At 42.2% G+C, this 20,472-nt stretch overlaps 1 non-coding gene across 1 annotated transcript; it reads right to left on the bottom strand.

Annotated features, from left to right (window-relative positions):
- Positions 1–20,009: 20,009 nt before the first annotated feature.
- TRNAF-GAA (transfer RNA phenylalanine (anticodon GAA)) lies at positions 20,010–20,082 on the bottom strand. Its single transcript has one exon. It is a non-coding gene; the product is annotated as a tRNA-Phe (tRNA).
- Positions 20,083–20,472: the final 390 nt, after the last annotated feature.

Genomic DNA, 20,472 nt, shown 5'->3' on the forward strand with positions numbered 1-20,472 from the left:
GCACATACAACCTCCCAAGACTAAACCAGGAAGAAGTGTTATCTCTGAATAGACCGATATCAGGTTCTGAAATTGAGGCAATAATTAATAGCTTATCAACAAAAAAACAGTCCAGGACCAGACGGATACACAGCCGAATTCTACCAGAGGTACAATGAGGAGCTGGTACCATTCCTTCTGAAATTATTTCAATCAATAGAAAAAGAGGGAATCCTCCCGAACTCATCTTATGAGGCTAGCATCATCCTGATACCAAAGACTGGTAGAGACACCACAAAAAAAAAAGAGAATTTTAGGCCAATATCCATGAGGAACATCGATGCAAAAATCCTCAATAAAATACTGGCAAACCGAATCCAGCAGCACATCAAAAAGCTTATCCACCATAATCAAGTCAGCTTCATTCCTGGGATGCAAGTCTGGTTCAACATATGCAAATCAATAAACATAATCCATCACATAAACAGAACCACTGACAAAAACCACATGATTATCTCAATAGATACAGAAAAGGCCTTTGACAAAATTCAGCAGCAATTCATGCTAAAAACTCTCAATAAACTAGGCATTGATGGAATGTACCTCAAAATAATAAGAGCTATTTATAACAAACCCACAGCCAATATCATCCTGAATGGGCAAAAACTGGAAGCATTCCCTTTGAAAACTGGCACAAGACAAGGATGCCCTCTCTCACCACTCTTATTCAACATAGTGTTGGAAGTTCTGGCTAGGGCAATCAGGCAGAAGAAAGAAATAAAGGGTATTCAATTAGGAAAAAAGGAAGTCAGATTGTCTCTGTTTGCAGATGACATGATTGTATATTTAGAAAACCCCACCATCTCAACCCAAAATATCCTTCAGCTGATAAGCAACTTCAGCAAAGTCTCAGGATACAAAATCAATATGCAAAAATCACAAGCATTCCTATACACCATTAAGAGACAAACAGAGAGCCAAATCATAAGTGAACTCCCATTCACAATTGCTACAAAGAGAATAAAATACCTAGGAATCCAACTTACAAGGGATGTGAAGGACCTCTTCAAGGAGAACTACAAACCACTGCTCAACAAAATAAAAGAAGACACAAACAAATGGAAGAACATTCCATGCTCATGGATAGAAAGAATCAATATCATGAAAATGGCCATACTGCCCAAGGTAATTTATAGATTCAATGCTCTCTCCATCAAGCTACCATGGAATTTCTTCACAGAATTGGAAAAAACTACTTTAAAGTTCATACGGAACCAAAAAAGAGTCCGCATTGCCAAGACAATCCTAAGCCGAAAGAACAAAGCTGGAGGCATCACACTACCTGACTTCAAACTATACTGCAAGGCTACAGTAACCAAAACAGCATGGTACTGGTACCAAAACAGATATATAGACCAATGGAACAAAACGGAGGCCTCAGAAATAATACCACACATCTACGACCATCTGATCTTTGACAAACCTGAGAAAAACAAGCAATGGGGAAAGGATTCCCTATTTAATAAACGGTGCTGGGAAAACTGGCTAGCCATATGTAGAAAGTTGAAACTGGATCCCTTCCTTACATCATATACAAAAATCAACTCAAGATGGATTAAAAACTTAAATGTAAGACCTAACACCACAAAAACCCTAAAAGAAAACCTAGGCAATACCATTCAGGACATAGGCATGGGCAAAGACGTCATGACTAAAACACCGAAAGCAATAGCAACAAAAGCCAAAATAGACAAATGGGACCTAATTAAACCAAAGAGCTTCTGCACAGCAAAAAAACTATCATCAGAGTGAACAGGCAACCTACAGAATGGGAGAAAATCTTTGCAATCTACCCACCTAACAAAGGGCTAATATCCAGAATCTACAAAGAACTTAAACAAATTTACAAGAAAAAAAAACCAAACAACCCCATCAAAAAGTGGGCAAAGGATACGAATAGACACTTCTCAAAAGAAGCCATTCATGCAGCCAACAGAATATGAAAAAATGCTCATCATCACTGGTCATCAGAGAAATGCAAATCAAAACCACAATGAGATACCATCTCACGCCAGCTAGAATGGCAATCATTAAAAAGTCAGGAAACAACAGATGCTGGAGAGGATGCGGAGAAATAGGAACACATTTACACTGTTGGTGGGAGTGTAAATTAGTTCAACCATTGTGGAAGACAGTGTGGCGATTCCTCAAGGACCTAGAACTAGAAATACCATTTGACCCAGCCATCCCATAACTGGGTATATACCCAAAGGATTATAAATCATGCTACTATAAAGACACATGCACACATATGTTTATTGTGGCACTATTCACAATGGCAAAGACTTGGAATCAACCCAAATGTCCATCAATGATAGACTGGATTAAGAAAATGTGGCACATATACACCATGGAATACTATGCAGCCATAAAAAAGGATGAGTCTATATCCTTTGCAGGGACAGGGATGAAGCTGGAAGCCATCATTCTCAGCAAACTATCACAAGGACAGAAAACCAAACACCACATGTTCTCACTCATAGGTGGGAGTTGAACAATGAGAACACATGGACACAGGACAGGGAACATCACACACCAGGGCCTATCAGTGAGTGGGGGGCTAGGGGAGGGATAGCATTAGGAGAAATACCTAATGTCAATGACAAGTTGATGGGTGCAGCAAACCAACATGGCACATATGTACCTATGTAACAAACCTGCACGCTGTGCACATGTACCCTAGAACTTAAAGTATAATAAAAAATGAACAAATAAATAAATGGCAATCCTTGAAAAGGGGGCACCACAGCAAACTGCTTGGGAAATGCTAATTTCTGTGACCTTTCTCCCCCATTCCCTTTCCTCTCTCTGTTATAACATGAAAGAATCCTAAAAGTAAGACAATAAAAATAAAATGACAAAAATAATTTATTTGGCTTAACCCATCATTTCTCAAAGGTGTAAGACCATGCAATTCTTTTTGTCCAAAAGATGCTTATTAACATCTTACCTAAAATATTTACTGGAAATATTTTAAAAACTTAAGTGCACTCAGCATTGTGACAATCCTGTAAGACAAGCCAAAACACCACAGGAAAAGTAACCAGATGGAGAAAAATGGCAATTACTGGATCATACAGGGAAAACACCCTGGTTGAAAGAAATGGGAGAAAGGCCAGGCACGGTGGCTCACGCCTGTAATCCCAGCACTTTGGGAAACCAACACGGAAGGATCACTTGAGGTCAGGAGTTTGAGACCAGCCTGGCCAACACAGTGAAACCCTGTCTCTACTAAAAATTAAAAAATCAGCCAGGTGTGGTGGTGCATGCCTCTAGTCCCAGCTACTTGGGAGGCTGAGGCAGGAGAATCACTTGAACCCAGGAGTTGGAGGTTGCAGTGAGCCAATATCACTGCACTCTAACCTGGGCAACAGAGCAAGACTCCGCCTCCAAAAAAGAAAGAAAGAAAGAAAGAAAGAAAGAAAGAAATCGAGTAAATGTCTTCTTACCAACTCAATTCGAGTTGGCCAGTAGGTCATTGAAAAAGTTAATTAAAGCAAGGAATCATGACAAATTACACAAGCACTTTAAATAATTTACAGTATTTTATCTTAAAACATGTAACTGTTCATTCCTTTAAACATCTTTTTATGTATGTACACTTTGAGTGTAGGTTGACTGATCAAAGTTCTTACATTTACTACACCTGTGATGCATCCTCCATGATTTCCAATGGAACAAGATCAAAACAGTTGTTACAAAATAAGTTGGCTGCAGCTTCTGTCTACATTCACAATTTTCCCCATATATATTTTATTCATAGGTATATAATTATATATTAAATATAAATTTATATAATAAATAACCTATTAATTTATCTCCTTTAGTCACCCTATTGTGTCCAACTCTCTCTCTTACTTTTACAAAGAGAAAGTAATCAAGTAAGTTTCCCTTGAAATCAAACCCTGATGTCTCCTCAAAGGAAGAACTGCTAAGTTTTCAGGTCAAGTTGAATGGAACGTACAATGAGTCAGGGGGCTGAGCCCTCATTACAGCTAAATGATGTGTTTCAGCTGATGATTTCATTGTATTAAGTTTTTCCAAGGCATTCAACTTAATTTTCTTAGACCACCAATTATTTCTTTGTCTTTTCTTTTCACATTCATATAGTAATAAGTACAACTGGCACAAACAGGTGTGGGAACAAGAGCAGCTTTTGGCCAAGCATACAAGTCAACTACTGGGAGCGGAAGCCTGCTGGGATACTAGAGAGTGGCCATAGGCTTTCAGTGGACCCTGATTGTAAGTCGGTTTGTTTGAAAGAAAAAATGGAAAGCACAGGCTGAATCAAGTTTCTGCTCTACTGCCATCACCTGCTCTGGGCAGGGAGCGAGATCTTCAAAGAACAATCTGAAGCAATATCTGAAAGTTACTAAAGTACCTTCTAGGAAAGGTGGGTCTAGCTAACTTCAACACTCTTGTTTGAATGCAGGAGAAAAATTTGAAGGCAAAAGATAATTTCACCAACATCACAGCTGAGAGTTGCTATTAGCCGTAACATCCATCTTTCCCCAATGCCATCCAAATACATGTGGTTGGTTTGTTTTAGAGACAAGGTCTTGCTATGTTGCCCAGGCTGATCTCAAACTCCTGGGTTCAAATGATCCTCCCACTTCAGCCTCCCAAATAGCTGGGATTACAGGCAAGTGCCACCGCACCTGGCTCAAATGAATGTTGAGTAAATATTCTGCAAACATCACTTTGAAGGGACTGCAGCCCACTTGATTAGGCTGCCTGGAATGTTCAAATATCTGGCCTTACTTGAGAAATTTGTTTTTAGCTTGTTAATATATACAATTTAGAACATATACTATATACCTGTTTTCATGCAGACTATTTTATATGTCCACATGTTCTCAGTTGTATGTATCACAGAGTTTCAGGGTATATGGCATGTTTGACTAAATGATGGAAGAGGTTCAAGACTAGTCACCTGCATGAGTTGATTGCAAAGGAACGTTAGGCCTTTGGCTAAATAAGGAGGAAGCATTATTGCTATAAGTATCAGGGCAATAATATGGAGAAATGACATGGAAATAGTGTCTGTCACTCTACCCAGCCCAATGGAATGAGGCTCTGCCAGAAGCTGAAGGATAGTTTTCATACAAATCTGTCAGATAAGGATGCTTCAAGAGCTACCAGCAGCTCTCCTATGCAGATATGCAGAGCACAACACTCAGCACTCCTGTAGGCATTAATGAAGGCAGTACCTGGAACTATGGCAGAACCCATGAGGCCAAGCAAGAAATGAGGGAAGCTGGTAGACCAGAGGTCCAATTGTGATGCTAGCAGTCTGAGATTTATTTGTGAAAATACATGCAGCATTCCTGGGCAGGTGCAAATGGGCATCTTTCTAGTTGCAGAGGTCCTCAATAAATAGTTGGAGCAAAGCCAGAAAATTCTGAGCTATGGCCAGTACTGTGATTTCATCTATACACTCAGATTGGTAGGGCACAGTGAATCGCAAAAAAACACTATTAATATATTGGTGCTTGTAAATGGTGTAGCCCCTCCTAGGTTGCCCTCTTCGAGGAAGAATGTCTCCTGCCACCCATAGAGGCTCTATGGTTAACTAAAGTCAATCTAGCTCCTCATCAGGCATCTTAAAGAAGTGTTCACAGGAAATAGCCTAAGCCCTAACATCACAGAAAAGTTTGCTAGTGCTTCCAAATGATCTCAAGAACTAGCTCAGAAGCCAGTAAATGACAAAATCTTTCCAGATTTAGAAAAATTTAGCCCTTTATTTAAGGCCCAGGAGACAAAAGGATGTGTTCAGAAATGTGGCTGCAACCAGGAGCCAATGGTCGATACAGTTTAGGAGCCAGGGTTGATAGATCCGACCCTCAAGGATGCCATGTACCAAAAGGCCTGGACCTGATGATTTAAACATTGACATTGGACAGAGTAATGTTCTGGGAGCAGCCAGGGCCTCTGATGCCTCCAAGAAGCTGCTCTTCAAAGGGGACCTCCCAAACATGCCTGCTAAAGACCAACCCAGTGTAACCTAGTGATGTAGTTTGGATGTTTGTTCCCTCCAAATCTCATGTTGAAATGTGATCCCCAGTGTTGGAGGTGGGGCCTGGTGGGAGGTGTTTGGGTCATGGGGTGGATCCCTCATGAATGGGTTGGTGCCCTCCCCATGGTCATGAGTTAATATTCATTCTATGAATTCACATGAGAGCTGGTTGTTAAAAAGGGTCTGGTACCTCCTCCTCTCTCTTGCTCCCTCTCCCGCTATGTGACACATTTGCCTCTGTGTCACCCTCCACCATGAATAAAAGCTTCCTGGCTGGGCGCGGTGGCTCATGCTTGTAATCCCAGCACTTTGGGAGGATGAGATGGGTGGATCACCTGAGGTCAGGAGTTCGAGACCAGCCTGGCCAAGATGGTGAAACCCCTTCTGTATTAAAAATACAAAAATTAGCGGAGGTGTACTGGTGGGGTAATCCCAGCTACTCTGGAGACTGAGGCAGGAGAATTGCTTGAACCCGGGAGGCAGAGGTTACAGTGAGCCAAGATTGCGCCACTGCACTCCAACCTGGGCAACAGAGTGAGACTCCATCTCAAAAACAAAAAAAAAGCTTCCTGACACTGCACCAGAAGCTGAGCAGGTGTGGGTGCCATGTTTGCCCAGCCTGCAGAACTATGAACCAAATAAATCTATTTTCTTTATAAATTTCCCAGTGTCAGGTGTTCCTTTATAGCAATGCAAAACAAGCTAACACACCTGGTAACCCTGTAAGAATAATTGAATTGGTAATTGGCGGATCAAGTAAAGTGTTTCCATTATTAGGACATGTATCTATTTGTGCTAGACTGTTAGTTTCTTTATATTTCTCTGAACACAAAATCTTTAGTTCTCAATCTCTCAGTTACATCTGAAAGGTTTTCCAAATCCCATTTCTCTAGAAAGTTCTTCAAACCTTCCATTTAAAAATAGCAGTCAGAACATCTAGTAACTTGAAAGATGGGGAGAATGCTGTTGTTGCTAAGACATTTTTTGAATGTCAACCATGTAATGTGTGATTATGATCCTGGTTCATGGGATTACAACCTAAATTAACCCCAGTTAGTGTCCTGGCAGATGGCCGTTCCTAAACTGCCTAAACTTGTCTCTGTCTCTGTTAGATTAAGACAATCCCATGATCTTTTTGAAGTACTAACAAAGACTTACAGCTTCCTGCTCTCCTGTGCTGCCATGTTGAAGAAGATGTAGAGCCTTTATTATTGCTTTCTACAAATTATGCAAGTGAGAAAAAAACTCAAATAAAAATGAAAACACTGAAAATCATCCATAACCTTAAATTAACCATACAACCTTTTTAGTCCTGAAATAGTTGCTTACTGTTAAGTCAATAGATGTTAACAAGCAATTCTTGAGAACCTGAAATGTTTTTGGCACAGGACTGGGTGATATAAGATGTGGAAAAGGAATAAGAACGTCAGTGTAGGCTCTCAGAAGAGTTGATTCTCATGTTAGGAAATATAATAAAAACAAGCACAGCCAAGGATTATGATGCAGTGGCGAGCCACCATTGGCAGGATGAAAAAATTATTATCCATTCAACAAAAATGCATTGAGCACCTACTATGAGTTTTCTGCTAGTCATGTGAATCCTGACCTTAAGGAGATAAGAGCAGCCAGTCCGAAAATCAGACCAATAAAATATACAACCATAAAATGATATCCAGATTACTGTGTGGATAAGGTATATGGAGTATAGGATGGAAGGAACAGCTAAGTTTTCTTGGGCAGCCAAGATGAGATGATGCTGAAAATGACTCCTGAAAGAAGGGAGGGGCTTGTAGAGAGTGCTTACTGAGCCTGCAGGACCTGCCTCACTACATGCCAAGCGCTCTTCATGGATTATCTCATTTAATTCTCACACTAGCCCTACAAAATAAGGATTTTTATTTTTCTCCATTTTACAGATAGGGAGACTGAAACCAAGAAAAGTTATGGAACTTCTGGATATTACACAGGCAGGGGGTGAGGCTGGAGCTCTGGCCCAGGCAGCCTGCCTCCAGGGGCTGTGCTTCCCACCACCCCTCCCCGCCAAGCCATATGTATACACGCAGCCCCAATACCTTGGTATTAGCCTTCTCCCCTGCCTCCTGCTATACCACATTTCCCCCTCTTCATCTGTTGTAGTGAAAAAAGCAAATGGATTTGGTGCATTATCCATCTTTGCTACAATGTAAGAGTTCAAAGATATAAACCATAGACCGTTGTGATGAGCCCTGAACTTGGATTTTTCAGCCAGGTTCGTTCAGGTTATGGGCTGTCCACTGCCCATCACTAACGCAACTGAGAACTCTGATTGAAAAAGAATGAAGTTGCATTCAGGCTCTCTTGTTGCAGTTTCTCTCTTTGCCTGGGAAGATCATTTTCAGAAGCTTCCCCATCCTAACATGTTAGATCAACTGTCTAAGCTACTCAGCTGCTTCTCCTCCCTCACTCTCAGGATTTGTCTGCTTCTACCAGTGTGGTTTGGCTCTTCCTGTTGTCCTTGCCCTTTACCTTTTGTTCTGAGAGCCCAGCACTACTCTAGCCTCTAGGGGTTATCAGCCCACACCCCTCCAGCTATTCCAGCTCACACAACCTCTTTCAGTCCCGACCACCACCAGGCGACACATTAACACCTGCATTTCCAAAGAACTCCAATAGACTTTTATGACCTTTTACAAAATTCTTAGTCCCCTGCTTTGTTACTAGAACATGAAAATTCTTCCTGAAATCAAACCTACCTTTTGAGGGGCAGTAGAATTTTGCCATGAGGAAGAAAGCACACATTCAACACAGAGAATGAAAGTTGGGACAGGATCACATGCCCAGAGCATAGCAGACGGCAAGCTCTCAGGATGGTCAGAGTGGGAAGAGCTGGATATTAGCTTAAACTATGGAAAACTTTTCATGAAGAGGAAAAATCTGAGAGAACTTGAAAGATAAGTATGAATTAAGGTGACGCTAAAGGAATAAGATATGAAACAAACAGGCATCTCAGTGCATTTTTCTATGAGCAATTTACAAACCTATTATTAGAAAATGCTTAAAAGAGGAATGTTTCTTCTGTGTTACTGCACACCTGGATTTCATTCCTGCATACTCAAAGCTAAACCTGTGCAACAAATCAGCTCTTCCTTTTGTAAAAGAAATAAAACCAAATTTTTATGGTTTTATTTATTTTACAAATAACAAAATTATTGTTTGTAAAATAATTATTATAAAATAATTGTTCCTGGGATAAGAGATCAGACCATTCAAATAGAGATATAATTTATGGATTTAATATTAAATTCCTTTCCAATATTATCTTTAGAATTTGAGTCAATTAGGGAACGTAAACAAGATTGCTATTGGGTGAGACTGCCTCTGAATACAAAACATGGTTTAAAAGCTCAGCTCAGGTTTAGAATCGGTGAGAAAAAAAAAAAGGAGAAAGGAAAAGTATGGTGTTGTCAGCATTCAAAGGAGAAGTAATGTGCATCTTTAGATAAAAGCTTTACAATGGTGTGCATAATAATGATACTGTTTGTTTTAAATGTGATATATATATAGAAATGTGTGCATAGACATACAACAATTACTTATGAACACTAAAAGCCAGTAACAAAGGTTGCCTCTGCAGAGGGGAACTTAGAACTAAAGGAAAGACTCTTTTTCATTGTATACTTCCTTTTCTGATTGAATTTCCCACCATGTAGCTCAATTATCAATTCTAAAAAAAAAAAAAGTATTTAATGTAAAACATTGTTTCAAATTTCCAACTCTTAAATGTGAGAACAGATTCTCTGAGGTGGAAGAAAGAGATTGAAAAAGAAGATAGGATGAGAAGGAAGAAAGAAAGGACAAATTGTGGAATAGACGCTCTACTCTGGGCACTAAGGGTTGCAGAAAGAGAATAAACCTTTGTTCACATTGTCCAAGTGTTAGAAAGACATATTCCTTGGGCCATTTAAAACACCACCTGAAAAGTAGAATCAATAATTACAGATGCTTTGTAAAGATGAGAAAGACTGTGGGAGATCAAAGAGAACTGAACATGTAAGGAACTCAAAGAACTCAATAGCAAAAAAGCACATAATCTGATTTTAAAATGGGCAAAATATGTGAATAGACATTTCTCAAAAGAAGACAAACGCATGGCCAACAGGTACATGAAAAAATGCTCAACATCACTAATCATCCAAGAAATGCAAATCAAAACCCAATGAGATATTATCTCACCCCAGTTAAAATGTCTTTTATCAAAAAGACAGATGCTGGTGAGGATGTGGAGAAAGGGGAACCCTCGTACACTGTTGGTGGGAACGTAAATTAGTACAACCATTGTGGAGGACACTATGAAGGGTCCTCAAAAAACCAAAAAAAAAATAGAATATCATATGATCCTGCAATCCCACTGCTAGGTAAATATCCAAAAGAACGGAAATCAGTATATCCACTAGATGTCTGCACTCCCATGCTTACTGCAGCATTATTCACAATAGCTAAAATATAGACTCAATCTAAGTGTCCATCAACAGATGAATGGATAAAGAAAATGTGGTACTTACACACTATTCAGCCATAAAAAAGGATGAGATCCTGTCATTTGCAACAATGTGGGTGGAACTGCAGGACATTATGTTAAGTGAAACATCACAGGCACAGAAAGACAAACATCCCATGTTTGTACTCATATGTGGGAGCTTAAAAATTGATGTTATGGAGATAGAGAGTAGATTGATGGTTTCCAAAGGCTCAGAAGAGTAGCAGGGAGGTGGAGATAAAGAGGTGTTGTCTAATGGGCACAAAAATACAGTTAGATAGTAGGAATAAGATCTAGTGTTCAGGCTGGACACGGTGGCTCACGCCTGTAATTTCAGCACTTTGGGAGGCTGCGGCAGGTGGATCACCTGAAGTCAGGAGTTAAAGACCAGCCTGGCCAACATGCTGAAACCACATCTCTACTAAAAATACAAAAATTAGCTGGACGTGGTAGTAGGCACTTGTAATCCCAGCTACTCGGGAGACTGAGGCAGGAGAATCACTTGAACCCAAGAGGCAGAGGTTGCAGTGAGCCAAGATCATGCCGTTGCACTCCAGCCTGGGTGACAGGAGCGAAACCCTGTCTCAAAAAAAAGAAAAAAAAAGATCTAGTGTTGGTAGCATAATAAAGTGACTATAGTTAACAATAATTTATTGTATAGGTTGGTGCAAAAGTAACTGTGGTTTTTGCAATTTTAAAAACTGCAATTACTTCTGCACCAACCTAATATATTTTGAAGTAATTCGAGGAGTGGATTTGGAATGTTCCCAACAAAAAGAAATGATACACGTTTGAGGTGATGGATATCCCAACTACCCTGATTTGATCATTACACTTTGTATGCTTGTATCAAAACATTACATGTACCCCATAAATATATATGACTATTATGTATCCAAAAATTTTTTTTTAATTCAAAGAGAACCACACAAACATGGAGGGAAGGGGCTCTGCGCTGGCTACACATGGGTCATTGCAGCTAGAAGGGACTCCAGAGGGAGGACCATGGATTTTAGGAAAACATCAGTCCCATCATTTGCCTTCATACAGGTAAATGTATATAGTACCTCAATACCCATTTTCTAGGTAATTTTATGGAGTCTACTTGCCTATCAAATTTCCCTCCAGGTAATCATGAAACTGACATGAAACAGACTAGCAGCATGTATGCTTCCCCTTTACCAGGGCACATCATTTAAATGCCTGTGTTACTATACAAGCACTTCAAACATTAACATGTCTCCACCCTTACCAAGAATTCTCAGGCATTCCATCTCTTTTTCTGAGACAGGATCTCACTCTGCACCAGGCTGGAGTGCAGTGGTGCAATATTGGCTCATTGTAGCCTCCACCTCCTGGATTCAAGCAATTCTCCCACTTCAGCCTCCCAAGTAGCTGGGATTACAGGTGCACACCACCATGCCCAGCTAATTTTTGTATTTTTTTAGTTGAGTCAAGGTTTCACCCTGTTGGCCAAGCTGGTCTCAAAGTCCTGACCTCAAGTGATCTGCCCGCCTTGGCCTCCCAAAGTGCTGGGATTACAGGTGTAAGGGATTACAGGGCCACCGCACCTGGCCCGTTCCATCTTTAAATGCCCATTCCCTTCACACAAGGCCACTGAGGATGGAATGGCAATTTTCTTTTCTTAATTCTCATCACATACTGCCTCCTGCTTCATGCGTTCAATTCCCCACCTTTCCATTTGCCTGGGGCTCAATCGAAGGTCTCCGATTTTTACTTTTCTAACACTGAGTCTATCTTTAAGCAGATGTTTTGTTCTGGAACCAGCTCTGTGAAAAGCATGTAGGAAAACAAAAAGTAATTTACTTGCATGAAAGTTAAACAAGGGTGTCCAGGCTTTCAAAAGTCTAGCTTAAACACAAAACAAAAACAAACAGGAAACCCTGAAATAAACCCAAAAAACCAAAACACACCCATGTTCACACATAAGAGTACCAATGTTGCCAAGTACACAGTTTCTCTGTTCACGGTGGGAAAACAGCAATTTTGTGACAGTAGCTTATTTACAAAGGATGTTTTCATACATTAGCTTTGAACTGGTCATGGAAAAAATTCTTTGACATAGAATAAGTAACTTTCAGGAAAGTCTCATGGCTTCATTTATTACGGGGCCTCTAACTGGACAGGGTTATCCTGTTGGATAGTTTCTTTTGGTTTATCTCAGGATGCCAAGTGCTTTCTGTTTTTGCCTGACTAGGGCACATGATTATGATGTGCACACTAACTCATCACAGCCTCAGGGACAGATGCTGGTTTTGCTTCTAGTCATACTTAGTGTTAAGAGATAACGAGGTAATAGAATTCATCCAGTGAGGCCACCACCCTTTTTGTCTCTACCCCTGCGCACACCTCATGCCAATCTACACCATTCCTTCCCGAACCATCAGCAGCAGCAAGCACAAAGAAACCACAACTCAGAAGATTTTTCAAAAGTGCCAAAAGTTGGCTAGCAGTCCTATTCGAACACAGACATGGCTATTGGACAGCAGTTGTCTAGCTCACCCAATCTTGGATGGATACTTTCCTGTAACACAACTAGGTCAAACAATCTTATCACCCTGACCGAACAGTTCCTGTCTTTCTCTAATAGACATCTCTCCTGCCTTTATCTAAGTCCATTCCTTCTTGTGATATCTTCCTAGAAATTATATACTACTGAAAAAATAGTAATTTGAAAATAGTAATCAAATTACCCTTAGCTTCTTTCCTCTTGGCAAATTTACTTCATATCCATTTTTAAAATGAATCTCTCCTTCCTAATCATGTTGTTATTCTTTGTTAACCCTTTCCTTTTAAGTTGAGTTAATCAAAACTGAACAAAATGGCCAGGCGCGGTGGCTCACGCCTGTAATCCCAGCACTTTGGGAGGCCAAGGCAGGTGGATCGCCTGAGGTTAGGAGTTTGAGACCAGCCTGACCAACATGGTGAAACCCCATCACTACCAAAAATACAAAAATTAGCTGGCCATGGTGGTGGGTACCTGTGATCTTGGCTACTCAGGAGACTGAGGCAAGAGAATTGGTTGAACCCAGGAGGCAGAGGTTGCAGTGAGCCGAGATCACGCCACTGCATTCTGGCCTGGGTGACAGAGCAAGACTGTCTCAAAAAAAAAAAAAAAAAAAAAAAAAAAAAAAAAAAAGCTCTATATGGATCTCATTAACGCAATGTATGAAAGAAGAACTAATACTTTATACTTAGAGCTCATGTTTCATTTTAGTACATCTCAGAATTATGATGATTTTTCACAGCAGCATTCCTAGTAGCATGTATTTTTTTTCTATTTATTTGTATTCAACTATGCCTCCTATCTCAAAGGATTATTGACAAGTTTAATGGGATTTTGTATGAAAAGTGCTTATCAGAATGCCCGGCACATAGAGAACACTCCATAAATGGTGACTATCATTATTCATTATTTTTGATACTTTGGACTAGGGAGTCAGTGAAATATGTGGGGAAAGCGGGTTTGCTCAAGATGCATTATAGGAAATATTTAGGTAGTGAATAGCAAAACATTTGTGCTCTCTGCTTTAAGACAACTAATTATAGGAACACTGGAATTTACAGAGCTAAAGTGTGCATTTGGTGTCTGAGATGAAGAGCTGTTGTTCCCTTGCTCAGCCTGTCCAGCTTCCTTTGCAGGGCTGTCTGTGGGCCCTCGCCTAAGCAGGGACTGCAGACGATCCTCCAAGATGATCCATTAGAAAAGGAAGCTAAACAAAGTAATCCACTGTGACACTACATATGAAGGATAATTGTACAGGAACTGTATATTCCTGGAATCTGTAGCAAATCCACACAGAAGTTTTATTTCTGGCCAAGGACTCAACATCAAATAAATCTGAGACATGACAAATAGTATAACAAAAGTAAACTATAAACCACCATCCATTTAAAAGAGGAGAATTATGATCCAAGACTAATGAAATGAGCATTAATGTATGTACACATTGATTACACAAAAGGCCTTAATGAATTACTAAATACTCATCTGGTTTTATTATGTATAACAATTATAGCAGCTTCACTATATCATAGTTCTGACCTAAAATGAATATAGTATCTAAAACAATTAAGAAATAAACATTTGCTCAGCAATACGTTTGTGTGTCATCTTAGAAATTCCCCAGAAAAGGCAGATGTCCCAGGTTTCTTTCTAAAAAGCTTTCCAAGGAAATTTGAGAAAAGACGCCTTTCTGCTCCCACCCCCATAAATTGCCTAAAGCAAGAGGAGACATTCACAACCTTTCTGCTAACAAAATAGCTGGGCTGAGCATTAACACTTACAAATGTTTAATGATGCCTGTAATCCCAGCACTTTGGGAGGCCGAGGCGGGCGGATCACGAGGTCAGGAGATCGAGACCATCCTGGCTAACACGGTGAAACTCTGTCTCTACTAAAAATACAAAAAATTAGCCGGGCACGGCGGCAGGCGCCTGTAGTCCCAGCTACTCGGGAGGCTGAGGCAGGAGAATGGCGTGAACCCAGGAGGCGGAGCTTGCAGTGAGCCGAGATAGCACCACTGCACTCCAGCCTGGGTGAAAGAGAGAGACTCAGTCTCAAAAAAACAAAAAAAATGTTTAATGATGATGGTGTTCTTTCCCACTGAAAGCATTTCTTTTCTAAAGTAAGTGGTGACCCTATTCTCCCACGCTTCACCCTTCGTAGCCTCCTAAGTTATAAAGTGTGATCATGGCATCAGTGGGGTTCCCAGGAGACACCTGATGTTCAATCTTTCTCAGCCTTCACTCCCAGGAAGTGACAGTGTTTGACATCTATTAGAGCACATCACGCTTCAGAAGAAGATGATAAAAATGATCAGATTACATTTTTAGATGTTACCTCTTCAGGTAAAATATATACTATAAAACCGAATATCCAAATGGGCCATGGTCAGACCATATATAAAAACAGAACTGTGACCATAACCTGCCCAGGAAACCAACCCCTTATCTATAATAAACAGTCCAGCAAGCCCATCTGCTAAAGCCAGACTTGCAAGAAGTCTGGGAAATAACAATCTGAGAAGCTAAGCAATAACTTTTGTAATAATTAATCCCAAATAACCAGCAATTGATTAGTAACTGACAGCTTTCCTAATTTTTGTCCTCATTTCCAACTTTGGACCAACCACAAAAGGCTCCTTAAGTAATCACGTGGTTGCCAGCTCCCAGTTAGCCAACTCCAGCTTCCCAGACCAACAGCCTCCAATCAGGGCACACCTGAAGCTGTCCCTTGTGTCTGCTGTAAATCTCTCCCACTCCCCTGCCTGCCTTTGAGTCTCTCCCAAATGCCAGTGATGGTGGCTGACTCCCTCGCTATAGCAAGCTCTGAATAAACAGCCTTTGCTTTCTCACATGGTGGTCTTCCTTTATTTCATATATATAAGTGGTGTGTGTATTTTTTTAATGCTGCCCACCTGCTTCCCAATCACTCCTCCCTGTCACAAGACCTGAAAAGCCTTCTTATCAACAGGTGGAGGCCTGGCCTAACACTTCCCCTTCACCCTCCCCTCCTCACACTTCTAATGACAGAGATTCTCTCCTTGACCAAATGCTAGCCAGGCCTCTCTGATCCCCTTTCTAGACCAGGCCTCAACCCCCTCAGAGTGCCTGCTTGAGAAAGCCCAAGACTGCCAAAAAATTCTATGCACCATCTGATGAAGGGCTCCTGGCACTTTCTTAGAGTGCTTACTAAAAAGGGCTTACAATTGTGACTCCTTCCTCTGTGCCTTTGAGATGGCTGTGTATCTCCTACAAAGGCAATCAAGGACCTAAAAAACCATTCCTTTACAATGTAATCATCAGGAAGGACAGGGCCAGTGTCTCCCAGTCTCTGGAAGGACAGAATCCAGACTTTGATCATTGCCAGCTAGCAGACACAGCTGCCTAATCAGCATTTACATGCGTCAATCTTTTGTCAGTTTTCACCTTCCTGACTCTGCTGAAGCCCCGCTGGTTCCTCTCCCTTAATCCCTCATTGTCCCTTTAAAATGCCCAGTCACCTCTGTACAAATCAAAGTTCAGTTCAGTTCACGCTGGACCCTCTTCCCTATTGCAATAGTACATTATGATTACCATCTGTCCTTACCATGTTACCTAGTGTCTGGTTTATCTTTGGTACTAACCAGGTGTGCACCTCCATCCTTCCCCCACCCACACCAATAGCCAGTAGCTGGTCTTACTGTTACAGTAGGGAGATAGTCAGGCATGAGCACAGCAGGAGAGCCCCCCTCCCCACCAAGGAATGTCAAGAGACCAACAGGTGGTGGGCAAGTGGTTGTTACACTGTTTCCCTAAAATGGTAATTGGTCGCAGCCAGCCCTAGGGAAAGGCAGGCTCCAAACAGAAAAAACCTGAAACTGGTCATCATCAGTTTCCTGCTAAGATCTTAGGAGTTGGGCAAGTAGGCTGAAGCATGTGCACTAAGGCAAAATGGCAGCATTTAACTGGTACATGACCTTGTAGGAACATTCAGCTGGTAAAGGAAGAATGCCTCAAGTGAGCATGGGTACAGCGCCAGTAAACACACTGTGCATGCTTCCCTCCCAAGCAGTAGCAGGCCACTGTGCATGCGACAGCCCACCCCAAGGGAAGAACTAGGGAAGAAGGGATGCAAGACCCCGGAAATGCCAATGTATAAAACCCTAAGTCAAAGGTCAAACAAGGCTCTTGATCTCTCAATTTGCCCGCTTAGCACTCTTCCAAGTGTACTTTACTTCCTTTCATTCCTGCTTCTAAACTTTTTTTTTTTTTAAGAGACAGTCTCACTCTGTTGCCCAGGCTGGAGTGCAGTGGCATAATCTCAGCTCACTACAACTTCCACCTCCCGTGTTCAATGGATTCTCCTGCCTCAGCCTCCCGAGTTGCTGGGATTACAGGCTTGTACCACCACGCCCAGCTCATTTTTGTATTTTTAGTAGAGATGGGGTTTCACCATGTTGGCCAGGCTGGTCTCAAACTTCTGACCTCAAGTGATCCGCCCACCTCGGCCTGCCAAAGTGCTGGGATTACAGGCATGAGCCACCGTGCCTGACCCTGCTCTAAACTTTTTAAAAACTTTCACTCCCACTGTAAAACTTGCGTTCATCTCTCACTCTGCCTTATGCCCTTCAGTCGAATTCTTTCTTCTGAGGAGGCAAGAATTGAGGTTGCTGCAGACCCGCATAGATTCACCATTGCTAACATTACCTTGGGCAGAGTGCTCAGACCTCAGGTTGTCTGAAATGAAAGTCACTGTCACCCCAGAACCTGCATCCTTTCCTTACTCTTTAGAAATGTGATAGCTGGTGGCACCCCTGTTGAATATTTCCATACCTAAGAAATCTTGGCCGGGCACGCTAGCTCATGCCTGTAATCCCAGCACTTTGGGAGGCCAAGGCGGGTGGATTACTTGAGGTCAGAAGTTCAAGACCAGCCTGGCCAACATAGTGAAAACCCATCTCTACTAAAAATACAGAAATTAGCCGGGCGTGGTGGCAGGTGCCTATAATCCCAGCAACTCGGGAGGCTGAGGCAGGAGACTCCCTTGAACCCAGGACACCACTGCACTCCAGCCTGGGCATCAGAGTGAAACTCTGTCTCAAAAAAAAAATATATATATATAAAATATATATATATAAATATATATATTTTAATATATATAATATATATATAAATATACATATTTATATATATAATATATATATAAATATACATATTTATATATATAAAATATATAAATATATATTTATATAAATATATATATCAAAAAAATATATATATATACATATCTTCTCTGGGTGAGGACCCACTGCTCCATAGAGCCTTTTCTGGTGAGCCAGACAAAAACTTTTATTTCCCTCATACAAGTACCTGTATGTTTATGCACACCTGTCTTAACTATACATCTCAACAACTTTTCATTTACAGTAACATTTAGGAGGTAGCAATGTTAGCTGTCTAACAGACATAGCTTATGTTTAAGTCTTGCAACCCTGGAAAGGCTGTTATGTGTAAAATGGGGATAATAATATGTACTTCATAAGGTTGTTATGAAGAGCAAATAATGCTGGCTCATAGTGGGAGGTTAGGAATTAATGTCCAATTAGAGAATGAATGAATAAGGGAGAACACACAGTAGTTCATAAATATGAGTTTCCCTTCCCCCTCAAAACAGCAGAACCAGAAAATAAGCAAGAACTAAGCATACATCTCACAATTGTCCTTCATCTGCTGTCCAGCAACCCGCCACCTCACTAAACTGACTATTCTATTTTCCAACGACACAAATAGATAGATATTTCTTATTTTTAAAATTTAGATCTACATCCTTGCAACTTCTCCCCTTGGATCCTGGCTCAGTTTCCACCAGCCATACAAGATAACATCAGGCGCCTGGGCCTGCATTTTCTTTCTACGACACCCAGTTTGGCCTTGGGGTGGGCTCCCACAGGTAGCTGGGAAGTTGATGCCCCTAAGTACCCACGTCCACCCACACGTGAAAACAAAAAAATCTCAGAAATAGTAATTTCGAGCACGGGTCAAAGTTGTGTTTCACACTTGCAGGGGCAAAAGACAGCAAAAGGAAAAAGCTGGTTCACAGCAACAGTCTTAGGAAAGCAAGGCCTCTTTTAGAAACAGAAAGGAACGTCTAGATCCGTGGCTTGTTTAACACCCGCTGCTAGGCCCCACCGCCAGAGCGGCCTATCCAGGGCCGAGAATGTGCATTTCTAAGTAGTTCTCAGGCGGTGCTGATGCTGCGGATCTGGGGACCGCACTTTGAGAACCACCGGTGCAGACCCTGGCTAACGTTCTTTAGTCTCATGCGTCGGGGAGCTGTAAAGCTGCCATCCTTCACCGGTGGGCAAGTAACCTGGTGGCTCCACCCCAGGGCCAGACCCAGGGCCGGCCTCGGTGCGCCTCTAACCAGAAATAACCAGCACTGGGTTCCGCTCACCGGCAACGCCAGGTGGGGGACATCTGACCACTCAACAGTTTTGCTTTTTCTTCAAATTCGGATACTTAGAAGTAATGCGATGAAATTGGGATGAAGGTGTTTTGCCGGCCCCCTGGGCAGACCACACCTCCTCCCTTTTGAGCCTCGGGTCTCACACCAGCCCTCCAGGCGGCGCGCGGCCCCGTCTCGCCACCGCGGCCTGGGTCGTTCGCGTCTCCGGGCGCCGAGGGTGCCTCTGGGTCCCGGCACCAGGCTCCGTGGCGCGCACGCGCGGCAGCTTCTTCTAGCCCCGCCAGGAGACGGCCCGGAAGGGCTATGCGGGGCGGCCTCGCTCCTGGGGTGGCTGGGAACAACTGTTTCATTTCCTCCCTCACCCTTCAAATCTCAGTTTTTGCTTGGGCTTGAAGAAATGAGCCAGGGTATCGTGGACGGAGAGTCTTACAAAATTTGAGTTCTTGAGGTCAGAATTTAAAAGGAGCTGCCGAAACCCGGGATCGAACCAGGGACCTTTAGATCTTCAGTCTAACGCTCTCCCAACTGAGCTATTTCGGCACGCTATCGACCGTCTTCTGAGTAAACTATCACTGAGCACTTCGAGTCCAACTGGCTTGTCTTTTCTTGGTGATCACGTACAGCATTTCTTCCTTGTCCTGTTAAACGGTGTCGTCGGAATTCTTCCACCTCACCCCTACGCTGCCACTGGGCGCACTGCACACGCGCCTTACTTTCTTAGACTGCTCTCGGCGCGCGCAGCCCGCACGGCCCAGGAGCTAGGTCCAGGCCCCCGATGGCGGCTCCTCGGGATGCTGGTTCCGTCCTCCCAGTGCCGGTCCCCGCGAGATCCGGAGCAGCGGGGTCGCCTCGGCGAGCTCCTGCCCAGGCCTGGTAGCCCCTTCCCGTCGATCCGCCCCTGCCTATGACTATCCACATTTGTCACCTTGC

Source organism: Pongo abelii, chromosome 14, assembly GCF_028885655.2.
Source record: "Pongo abelii isolate AG06213 chromosome 14, NHGRI_mPonAbe1-v2.0_pri, whole genome shotgun sequence".
Classification (NCBI taxonomy): domain Eukaryota; kingdom Metazoa; phylum Chordata; class Mammalia; order Primates; family Hominidae; genus Pongo; species Pongo abelii.